The sequence below is a fragment of the Bos grunniens genome, chromosome 12 (assembly GCF_055505025.1).
Source record: "Bos grunniens cultivar Pamir isolate PY7600 chromosome 12, Bosgru_T2T1.0, whole genome shotgun sequence".
NCBI classification, from domain to species: Eukaryota; Metazoa; Chordata; class Mammalia; order Artiodactyla; family Bovidae; genus Bos; species Bos grunniens.
Genome location: NC_141176.1, coordinates 67,684,123 through 67,696,845, shown reverse-complemented (window position 1 = coordinate 67,696,845; position 12,723 = coordinate 67,684,123). Strand labels below are relative to the sequence as shown.

The following is a 12,723-nucleotide window of genomic DNA, read 5'->3' as shown; positions in this document are numbered from 1 at the left end:
GTTACATGATATAATGCAATATAAGATCACATTTATATTAGCAACAGTAAAAGACAGAATGCCTAGTATATTAGCTTTTTATGGTGGCCATAACAAATTAGTGTTTTAAACCTAGTCACAAAATTAGTGATTAAAACAACACAAAGTTATTGTCTCATACTTCTGGATGTCAGATGTCTCAGAACCATGATGTTTCTAAGAGATAAGCTAGAATCAGGTGAGTCATTGCATTCCTTTTGGTTGCTCTAGGGGAAAATGCATTCCTTGCCCTTTAAAGCTTCTAGAGGCAACCTAGATTTCTTGCCTCAGAACCTTTTTCTTTCACCTCCAAAACCTCTTCAGGCCAATTCTTTTTGCATTGCTAGCTCTCTTTGCACCTCCTCCTCTGCCTCCTCCTTCTGTTTATAAAGGAACTTTGTGATTACATTGGGCCCACCTGAGTAATCATGATCATCTCCACATTTCAAGGGCAGCTGATTAGCAATCATGATTCCATCTGCAACTTTTGTTCCCCTTTGCCATGTAACTCATATGGTCACAGATTCAGAGCATTAGAATGTAGACATCTTTGGGGCAGGAAGAAGGGATTGTTCTTCCTACCATATCTAATAAAACTAACAAAAAAAAAGTGCAAAGTTTATTATAAGAAAACTTTGAGATGCTTTAGACTACAAAACAGTGCTTGAGCAAATTGAAAGACATACTGTTTTCTTAGTAGTCGTGTAGTGGTGTGTCGCTTAGTCGTGTCTGACTCTTTTGCAACCCCATGGATGTGGCCTACCAGGCTCCTCTGTCCATGGGATTTTCCAGGCAAGAATACTGGAGTGGATTGCATTCCCTTCTCCAGAGGATCATCCTGACCTAGAAATTGAACCTGGGTCTCTTGCATTGCAGGCAGATTCTTTGCCATCTGAGCTACAGGAAAAATTCACTGTTTTCTTGGTTAAAGAGAAACACTGTATACTTTAATGAGAATAAACATTACAAAGTTATCAGTTACCCCTAAATTAACCTTTACATTTAATGTGTCATAATAAGAAATTAACTGACTCAATAATTTGAGAGACAGGTAATTCTTAAAATACATATGGAAAAAAAAAACTAACAAGAATAAATAGGAAAATTCTGGAAAGGAAGAGTAAGGAAGTGTTATCAGATGTAGGTTCAGTGATTCAAACAGTGTCACATTACTCATAAATAGATAACACATCAATGGAATCACATTAAAAAGTCCAGAAACAGGCCCTAATCAAAAAGGAATTTACTAAATGATAAAAAGCACAACTTGGTGAAAAAAATTATATTTTAAAACCAAATATGTTGGGACTCTAGGTAGTCATCTAGGCTGAAAAGTTTTCTTCCATGTCTCTTATTTTATACCAGAGTACCTTCCAAATGAACAAAAATGTAAAGCTAGAAATAAAACCATGAAATCACTATAAGAATCTGTGAATAAAAGTTATAAGAACAAGAAAGATCGTTCTATGACAGAAAAACCAGACTCAATAAGAGAAATGATTAAAATTTTCCACTACTTAACCAATAAAAACAGCAATCAAAAAAAGGCCTAAATTCATCACAACTAAATTAAAAATTCAGGTGGGGTAAAACTATCTGTAACTCATAGACAGTAGTCTAATTTCCCTCACATATAAAGCATTCCTCTGAGTTGAAAAGTAAAGACCAATAAACAAATATTAAAAATGTAAAAAGCTATGAAAAGATAGCAAAGAAAAAGGAAAGACAATTCGGATTTTAGGTATGTGGAAATATCCTCAAACCTTTGTCTATGAGTCAAAACAAAAATAAGGAGTGAATCTATATTGAGGTACCACTTGTCACCTTTTAGGTCATCCACAATGCAAGAAGTTAATAGACTCTGCTGTGGGTGAGGGTGAAGAGAAAAGCCACATCCATTTATTGCCTGTAAGAATGTAAATTGGTACAGTCCTGTTGTGAGGAAGTATTGTCTACTAAAATTATACATCACAAACTTTAGCATCCAACAATCCAACACCTACAATGTATCCAGTTATGTACAAACTAAAAACATTAGTAACTGCAGCGATCCTTTTCTGTTTTAATTGGAGGATAATTGCTTTACAATATCGTGCTGGTTTCTGCCATGCATCAACATGACTCAGCCACAGGTATACATATGTCACCTCCCTCCTGAAACCCCCACCCATCACCCACCCCTCTAAGTTGTCACAGAGCACTGTGTTGAGCTCACACAGCAATCTGTTGTGTCACACAGCAAACTCCCACTCGCTATATATTTTACACGTGGTAACATATATGTTTCCATGCTAGTCTCTCAATTCGTCCCACACTGTCCCTACTGTTCTCTGTGTCTCTGTTTCCACTGTTGCCCTGCCCGCAGCAATCTCTATTTTTAATACCAAAATATTTCATGAAACCTAAACAGTTCCCAGTAGGGGACTAGTTATATAAATTATGGTACACCAGACAATGGATATTATTTAGCTATAAAACATAATCATAAAAGTATTTATGTAGAGTATGGAAAGATCTCCATGACATGTTTTAAATGAAAAAAAGCAAAAATAGACTAATATGTACAACACTGAGTTGTGTGAAAAGAGAAAACAAAGAATTGTACTTATGATAGCCAAGACTTACAAAACACTTCTTATCCATTTTAGTTAAGAGCACTCTTTAAGGCAGGTACTGTCACTCCTTTCCTTACACCATAAGCAACACATCTGTGTTATTTCCTGTTTTATCTTCAGTATCTACCGCCGAACTTGACACAGAGAGAGCTCACTCAATATTCGGACAATGAATGGATAAAGGATTTCCTATTTAAAGATGAAAAAACTAAAGCTCAAATAGGTTAAACAGCTTGAACCATGTCATACAAGCCATGTCATAAGTGGAAGAGTCTCATTTCAGGTTAAACTGTCTTTTTGATTATATGAGTATATGTACACCGTATGCATACATGCCCCTCACTCAAGCACACAGACTCATCCCATTAGTTATCTGTGAAGACAGGAGCTGGCTGGAGGGAGTTGGGGATTTGAATATATTAGCATATTTCAAAAAATGTACATGAAAACACAACTCATGAATATGAATGCTGGTAAATAAAACACCAGAGATGAGCACAAAATTCCTTTAAAATAGAAATAATACGAATGAATTATGTAAGTAAACGTGGTTAATATTGTTACACAAAGGACAATTCTTGAATTGTATCTTAAGATAGTTATGATTTGAAAATAACAGGCTGAAAGGAAACCTCAAATATAACTACAAAAGCTAGGGCAGAAAGCTACAAGGAAGAGAAGCAGTGGGCTTCCTGTAGTTTCTCAGTCTCTCTTAGATGGTATGGTAGCCTCTCTACAGATTTTCTGAAGATGGTACATTGATACATAGGCATGTAACTATTTTATTTAAATGTATAAATATAATCTCTAATAGTATTAAAAACCATTTCCACTCCTGTGAGCAATGAAAACAAAGCATAACAAAAAATACCAGTGGAAGGAATATTATGTGAATAGTAAATGCACAATAAACCCATATGAACTCATAAATAATTCCAAATTATGTTAGCAAGTTTTCCAAAATAACTTAGAAATTTGAAATAATGGTCTAAGATATAATTAGCATATGTAAACAAAAAGGGAATATCAAGGTTACCCAAAATATAATTTTAGAAAAAAAAATATTAAATGGGACCATGGTGCCTTTAAAATTGTGATAAATAAATTCTCAATGAGCCTTTCTATTCCACTGACACATCAGAATACCTGAAGAAAATATTGCAGGAAATGAAATGAGAAACAGATGGAAAAGCAACGGGAGAGAGAGAATTTAAGAGATAATTTTTTTGTCCTTGAAATATCATGTATATATATATACACATATATATGGTGTTGCTACATGAAAATCCCAAGCAATACTGTGAAAGATTGATATGTTCTAATCAATAAGTAAATACATATATTAAAAGCTGTAATAAAAAGATAATATTTTTTCAATGGCCCCTGGAGCCTTTTACAAAAAAATGTAATCACATATTAGCCAAAAAGAAGTACTCTTTAAATTCCAAAAAGGAAAAATACTTTAGATCATATTCTAAAACCACAATCTAATAAAATGAAAAATAAATGTCAAATTTTTTAAGAAACAAAAATACCAAAGCATTTGACATTTTAATGCCTTTCTTTTCTAAAGAACTCTTGTAGCAAAAGGAACTAAAACCCCACAGTTTCAGAGTATTTATTAAATAGTGACAATAATAACCTCAATATTTTTATTGCAAGCAAAAGTAATGAATAAAATCTATTAAGTAGTGAAAAAACTACACAGTGAACCTAAGGAACACAAATGGAAAAAAATTAATGACGAGAAAAGCATAAATTAATCAGGAAATAGAAATGACAGAATTACTAACAGCTTATTTTTAGGGAAAAAAGAATTCAAACCACTCACCCATGCAAGAGAGAAAGAGAAAATGTTGCATAAACATAAGAACATTAGATAGGAGAAAAGAAAATATTGACTACATTAAAGAATTTTAAGATAATACTTTATTTCATCCAACTCTGTTAGTGAATTGATATCCAAGATAGTTAAGTTATGTTGAATTCAAAATTGGAATATTTAAAATGGATCTAAGAATGGAAAGAAAACATGAAACACAAAAATAAAATAACCAGAGGGAAAAACTCAAAAAATTTATCTGAGTTAGAAATGTCACACAGTTCAGATAACTGTATGTTTTAACTTTGTCAATCTAATATCAGAACATCTAATTTTTATGTCAAATGAATGATTCCACCAAAACAGGCAAAAAAGAGAAAAAGTTCTGCTTTATGTTTCTTGTTGTGAAGTCATGTGTCTAAGATGGCAAAATTCAACAAATATGACACAATTCTAAAGACTCATATTTTAAAATACAGAATAGAGCTAACTATTAAATATAACTCAATATAGCTCCAGTAGGGTTTATCCTAAGGTGTGCAAATATGGTTTAATATGAGGAAATTTGTTAGTGCAATTTACCACACTTAAAGAATAAAAACCATATAATTATTTTGATACACAGGAAAGGCTTTGGCTAAAATTCCTTCTTTGTTCCTGATAAAACTTTATATATACATTATAATAAGCAAATACTCCAAAACTTCAGACTTTTGGGAAAAAAAAAAAAAAAAAAAACCTGCAAGAATTTCAAACAAAACTTTGAAACTCTTTGTTAAGCTTCTAAACCTAACTTTCAGTTTATAGAAAATAGAAGTGATAATGGAGTAAGTTAAACAACACCAAGAGAAAGCAATCAAATAGAACCAAGTTTTGGGAAAATATGTAAGATGATTTATAAATACATATATATATATACACATATAGAGCTAGCAATTATAGTCATGGATATGGTTCTTAAGTGTTCAGTGATAAAACGTTGTTAGAACTGAAAAATTATTACTCAATCACAATTATTTTTTACATTTTTTTTTGTAGATACTTGCCAATGTCATTAAGCAAGACAAAAATTAATTGGCAAATGTTTAAAAGAATAGGGAGAAAGCAATTATTTAGAGAGGTTATGCAAGAAGGAAAGAAAGAAAGTGAAGTTGCTCAGTCGTGTGTGACTCTTTGTGACCCCATGGACTGTAGCCTACCAGGCTCCTCCTCCTCCATCCATGGGATTTTCCAGGCAAGAGTACTGGAGTGGGTTGCCATTGCCTTCTCCAGGAGATCTTCCCGATACAGGGATTGAACCCCGGTCTCCCGCACTGTAGGCAGATGCTTTACCATCCGAGCCACCAGGGAAGTCTTGCAAGAGGGAAAATTTAGACTAATTTCCTGAAGGCTTGCTTCTCCAGAGAGCTCTGAGGATCTGAGACAATGTTCACAGGTTCTGTGCTTCTCTGTCAACTACAGTTGAAAAGTTTGAACTCCAATTTCATCCCACCTTTTAGAGGAGTGAGTGTTTTCTTAAGCACTTGGGTTTAAGACTTACAGCTTAAAGTCTGGGGACCTCTCCCAGAGCCTGAGGTCCAGCTCTGCTAGGTCTCTGTGCTCTGCACTAGAATAAAGGAGGTAGGAGGAGAGCTGCTCCCTTGATAATCCTGCTAGCTCTGCAGTCACCTCAATAAAAGCTGTACTATCAATCTTGGGGAAATCCAAGTAAAACAACAAAAAACAAAATGTTTATAAACAATGATAAAGTGTAATTAGATTTTAATTATTATGAAAATACCATTAGCTTTGCTGTATACAAATCAGCATCTGTTAGAAAGAAAATGAAAGCCAATATCCATATCGAAAAATAAATATGCAGCCTGTGGAAAAAGAAAAATGGAAAAATGCAGATAGTGGTATGTATGAATACTAATGATCCTTGAGAATCGCCAAGTTTTAGGAATGGCTCATAATCCTACCAGCCACAGATGTTATTCACAAATGCCAGCAGGGCAAGTGGAATCTGATTGAACAAGGAGCTTTTGAATTGATAAGAGACTAGAAGAGGTAGAATCTAGATAATCTTGATTCTTTTTTATACCATGAGGCTTCAAAAGTCATACCCTTTTCCCTCCCAATCCTCATACCCAAATACCATCTTGAATATAAGCTGTTTTTGGAGAACCTACATTGCCAGGAGAAATATCAATAACCTCAGATATGCGGATGACACCACCCTTATGGCAGAAAGTGAAGAGGAACTAAAAAGCCTCTTGATGAAGGTGAAAGAGCAGAGTGAAAAAGTTGGCTTAAAACTCAACATTCAGAAAACGAAGATCATGGCATCTGGTCCCATCACTTCATGGGAAATAGATGGGGAAATAGTGGAAAGAGTGTCAGACTTTATTTTTGGGGGCTCCAAAACCACTGCAGATGGTGACTGCAGCCATGAAATTAAAAGATGCTTATTCCTTGGAAGAAAAGTTATGACCAACCTAGATGGCATATTGAAAAGCAGAGACATTACTTTGCCAACAGAGGACCATCTAGTCAAGGCTATGGTTTTTCCAGTGGTCATGTATGGATGTGAGAGTTGGACTGTGAAGAAAGCTGAGCACCAAAGAATTGATGCTTTTGCACTGTGGTGTTGGAGAAGACTCTTGAGAGTTCCTTGGACTGCAAGGAGATCCAACCAGTCCATTCTGAGGGAGATCAGCCCTGGGATTTCTTTGGAAGGAATGATCCTGAAGCTGAAACTCCAGTACTTTGGCCACCTCATGCGAAGAGTTGACTCATTAGAAAAGACTCTGATGCTGGGAGGGATTGGGGGCAGGAGGAGAAGGGGACGACAGAGGGTGAGATGGCTGAATGGCATCACCGACTCGATGGACATGAGTTTGAGTGAACTCCGGGAGTTGGAGATGGACAGGGAGGCCTGGCGTGCTGCGATTCATGGGGGTCACAAAGAGTCAGACACGACTGAGCGACTGAACTGAACTGAACTGAAGACTAAGAAATCTTAGTGATTGAATTAGCGTTATTTTTCTCTAAGCACAGAACACATATACTGAGAGGTGCTCAAAGTTGCCCATGCAAAGATCAACCCATCTGAACTATGGGATGAGACTAAGCTGTACATCAGATTGGACATCATTACTTGTTTTATTCTGCAGGCTATTTGTTGGGGATGCATGAGGAAGACTAGATTCACCGTGTAAAATGGGTGAGTTTACATTTTCTCTGAACAACTGAATTGTAGGGTGAGTTAAGTTTGTTATCAGAGATATATGAATGTTATAAAAGGTGCCAACAAAATATTAAAACAATAATATATGCCAACATTTTAATATGATTTTTTCAAGATTGGTTAAGATTTCAGAGACCTTTGTCCTCTTATTTTTCATATCTTTGAAAATTTTTATAATATTGATCATTTTGGCAATTATAAAATGTAAACATAGTTAAATCTGAACAAAAAAGAGGATAGAAAAAAATGACAGGTAACAACTTTCAAGACATACTACATTCTAGGTAGTATACTAGAGCCTTAATATGTGATAACTCATTTAATTTTTCCATCAACTCCATGAGTTAGGTTATTACTGCTGTTTTACAGAATTGAGGCTTTGCAAGACTAAGGAACTTGATCATGGTCATAAAGCTAGGTAAAATTGAATCATAGATTTAAAGTCAGACAGTCCAACTTCAGACAGTCCAACTTCAGAGGATCTAAGTTTAACTAACTTGCTCTATTGCTTCCCCTGAGGCACTGCTGCTGCTGCTGCTAAGTCGCTTCAGTTGTGTCTGACTCTGTGGGACCCCATAGACGGCAGCCCAGCAGGTTCTGCCTTCCCTGGGATTCTCCAGGCAAGAACACTGGAGTGGGTTGCCATTTCCTTCTCCAACGCATGAAAGTGAAAAGTGAAAGGGAAGTCGCTCAGTCGTGTCGGACTCTTAGCGACCCCATGGACTGCAGCCTACCAGGCTCCTCCGTCCATGGGATTTTCCAGGCAAGAGTACTGGAGTGGGTTGCCACTGCCTTCTCCACCCTAAGGCACTGCAGACCATCCATAGACTGGCTATTGAACCGTTTTTCTCCCCTCTCTCATCATTTCTATGAAATATCTGAAAATATCTGATTGGCTCATGTAGAACTCCAAATGTACATTATATGCTGGGGAATTGTCCACAAAATTCATTTAATGGAAATTATCAGTGGAAAAATTTGAAAGGAAGGGAGAACCTAATACCACCTGTAATTTTATTATTTACCAAACAGCATTGCTGGCATTTCCTAAAAAAAAAAAAAAAAATTCAAACCCACAAGAAAGATAAGACAACATCTAGATTACCATACTCAAATTATGGTAAAATGTGTTTACCAGTGCCTAGAGCCATTCTGGCAATATATTAGAGGGATCATAGGATTTATTGCTGTTATATCAGTAGCTCTTGTCTTTGTATTGATCACATATTTTCACAGATCTTTCTGGCCTCTCTTGACCATTGTGTATTATTTAAACAGTTCATTTATTGATCATGCATATTGTAACCATGTTTGTAGGGTGATACAAAAATAAGACCGGGTGCCTCCCTTCAGAGTGTTGTAAGCTAGTAGGGAAGATAAGGCACACTTATACTCTAGGCAGAAGGCCCTGGTGTAAATGTCTATGAAAATTTTGTGTTGAGAAAGATCCTTTTTCATCAGAGAGTAATGACAGCTTTACGAAGAAAGCCCCATTTAAAATGAGATATGGGTAAGATTTCAACTAGAGGAAATGGGAGAAATTATGCTGGATGGAAAATCCATATGTGCAAAGGCATAGGGATTAAAAAATGAAACATATGTGCAAAGATTTGTGAGTAATCCAGGTGGATTTTAATGAAGGTAGACTAGTAGAGTGGGAGAAGGCTAAAAACATAGAGAACAGACATGTAGATATGGGGTGGGGAAAGAGCAGTAGAAATGGGAGATTGCAATTGACATATATACACTGCCATGTGTAAAATAGATAGCTAGTGGGAAGCCGCTGTGGAAACTCAGGAGGCTCAACTCCCTGCTCTGTGATGACCTAGATGGTGAGATGAGGGGAGGGGAGACGGGAGGTGGGAGGGAGGCTCAAGAGCGAGGGCCTATATGCATATATATAGCTGATTTACTTTGTAGTACAGCAGAAGCTAACACAATATTGTAAAGCAGCTACACTCCAATTAAAGAAAAAAAAAAAAAGGAAATTGAGAACCCATTCAAACATTACCAAATATCCAGTAAGAGAGTGTGCACTATATTCATCAACAAGGGAAGTCATTTACATTTTTTCAAAAAGTAAGTAAATCACAAGTAGAGATTTAATCCTATGACCATGTGCTGTTTTCATTACAGAGGAGAGAAACTAAATGTTAAAAAAATAAATCAGACGGGGAGAGAGATGGGAGGGAGGTTCAAAAGGGAGGGGATATATATATGTATACCTATGGCTGATTCATGTTGAGGTTTGACAGAAAACAATGAAGTTCTATAAAGCAGTTATCCTTCAATAAAAAAATAAATTAAAAAAATCAGAAGTTCATTTAACAGCTCAGCTAAGAACCTATAAGAGAAAGGTAGTCCTAGAAATAGGAAAAAAGAGAGCCAACAAGGCTGCAATGTCAAGAAAATATGTGACTTTGTGACTGATTGTGAGGAATGAAAGAAATAAGAATATATGATTCTGAGTTTGGATAGCAGAAAGAATTTGGTATTTTTGAAGAAAATAGAAATTTAGGACTAGGAACTGGTCTGAGAAGGAGAAATTGCTAATTTACCTTTGTACATGAAGAGTTTGAAATACCTGTGGTACTTGGAGATAGATATTAAAGTCCTACAAGGGGTTGGATGTATCGTAATACAATTGGAAAGAGTGGTTAGTTTGGCGAACTATAAATTTTGGAGTCCTTCACATTATGATAGTCATAATGTTGAAATGGTCAGGCTGTGCAAGCTGGAAGATTGAAAGGAAAAATAAAGCTGTGAAAAAATTTGAGGAATGTCTAGTTTTAAGCAGCAAAAGGATTAGAAGCAATTAGGAGAAGAGACAAATGAAATGGTCAGAGACTGAGAAAGAAAGTGAGAAATAATGGACATGTTAAGAGAAAGCTATTCTTTCTTTTATGAAAGAAGAGTTGGTCACTAATTCCAAATACTGAAAAATTTTCAAACTAGAGAAGGGAAGGCATTAGAGAATAGGATTAAGTATTATTAAAAGTTATTATTGACAAATACATCAAATAGGCTAATTGAGACAAGTCAAAATGCAAAAGTTTGTGCCATGAGTTTATTACTCTCTGCTCCTTTCATTCTATAACTTGCTTTGTGTGCTGTATAGTTTTGTGGGTGCTAATCAACCAGCCCATTCTAAAGATCAGCCCTGCGATTTCTTTGGAAGGACTGATGCTAAAGCTGAAACTCCAGTACTTTGCCACCTCATGCAAAGAGTTGACTCATTGGAAAAGACTCTGATGCTGGGAGGGATTGGGGGCAGGAGGAAAAGGGGACAACAGAGGATGAGATGGCTGGATGGCATCACTGACTCGATGGACATGAGTTTGTGTGAATTCTGGGAGTTGGTGATGGACAGGGAGGCCTGGCGTGCTGCAATTCATGGGGTTGCAAAGAGTTGGACACGACTGAGCGACTGAACTGAACTGAATCTTGTAATCTAATCTTTACTTAGATTTAGTAGCTAATAATGGCCTACCAGTTCTCTTTTGTTTCAGGAATACATTTCACGAATGATGTCAATGTTTTCAAGGATATTAATGGTGAATAATTATTTGTTGGGAGGAGCTGTATTTAAAATACAGTGGAAATTTTAGATTGGAGATATTTTATGACATGAAGAACATAAAATTTAGGTGTTCTTAAAATCACAAATACTGTAATGCTGATTTCAACTACTTGATAATCTACTTAGATTCTGTCTACTCAGAATATTCATACATCAACTATCAACTATCTTTGCACCCCAAACATGAAAATATGGGGTCACCATCTCTTGAGAGTGATTAATTTCCTAAGCAAAGGAAGAGATTGTCTCTTGCATTCTTCTGACTAGGCGGAGATGAAATTTCTGAAACAACAAGATATTCACTTAAGAGATCATAGGTTATTCATTAGGTGGTTAATTAACAGAAACACATTCTATTTTATAGATTACTCAGTTAAGATTTTTTTTTTTGAAACCTTAGCAACTCTATTTTGAAATAGTTTCAAGATTCCAGGTAATTATTCAACCTTCAAAAACAATGGTTAAAGCCTATGAAATTTCCTCCTGAAGATAAATATAGACTTTTAATTGTGTGTGTATGTGATTTGTGTGTGTGTGTGTGTGTGTCCTTATGAATGTTTGGAGATGATAGGATATTAATAAAAATGAAGTGAGTTAAAAAGTGAATAATTCTTAAAGAGATCAAAGCCTTCATAAAGGTGGTTTCAATATACTCTTATGAAGGACAAGTAAGAGAAAAGTAAGAATATAATAAAAAATTCACAAAGGTCAATAGAGTCCACATTGAATTTGAGAATTCTAGTTTTTTATTTCCTTTACTGCTTTCTGCAAAGGGATACTGGTCTCAACTTCCTTTTTAAAGTTTTATTATTTTATATTATGAAAAATGAAGGAATGCCTGTATGATCTGATGATACACTAAAGAAGTAATTCAGTAATTTTAATTTTAAAAAGTACATACAAAATAATTTGGTGGGTTAATCAGACATGGGCATAATATCCAGTGGATTAAATTATAATCCAGAGGAATACATTTATACATCACCAATGACTATGATTGCTCTGTAGCAAGACTTATTTATTTCTAGCCTTGAGTTAATATTTTTCTTTGATTTATATGCAAAGTATTTCCCATAAAATAATGTGCTTAATTGTTTTCTTTAACAAGCATTTTAAAAGTATAATTTGATAAAATAAAATTTATCCTTTTTAAAGTACAGTTTATTGTTTTGACAAATACATAATTTCTGTAATTACCACCATGATCATGATAGAGAAAATTTGATTTTCTGAACATTTCCCGTATATCCTTCTGCAGTTAGTGTTTTCCCTATACCATTGACCTCTGACGATTACTGATCAACTCTCTGTTATTGTACTTTTCCTTTTCTATATTTTAATGCAGATGAAACTATACAGTTTGTAATCCTTTGTATTGGCTTCTTTCACTCAGCGGGATGACTTTTGAGCTTTACCCATGTTGTTGCCTGTATCAGTAGTTTATTCTTTGAATTGTTGA

At 35.3% G+C, this 12,723-nt stretch overlaps 1 long non-coding RNA gene across 36 annotated transcripts in view; it reads left to right on the top strand.

Annotated features, from left to right (window-relative positions):
- The window catches only part of LOC147361841 (uncharacterized), a 256,268-nt gene that overhangs the window by 147,779 nt on the left and 95,766 nt on the right, over window positions 1-12,723 (top strand). For 9 of the 36 annotated variants that reach the window (XR_015138329.1, XR_015138330.1, XR_015138326.1 and 6 more), the window contains one exon: window positions 7,611-7,660. The exons of the other annotated variants lie outside the window; for them this stretch is intronic. This is a non-coding gene — a long non-coding RNA (uncharacterized LOC147361841). The remainder of the gene's footprint in view (window positions 1-7,610; window positions 7,661-12,723) is intronic. 36 annotated transcript variants of the gene reach the window in all.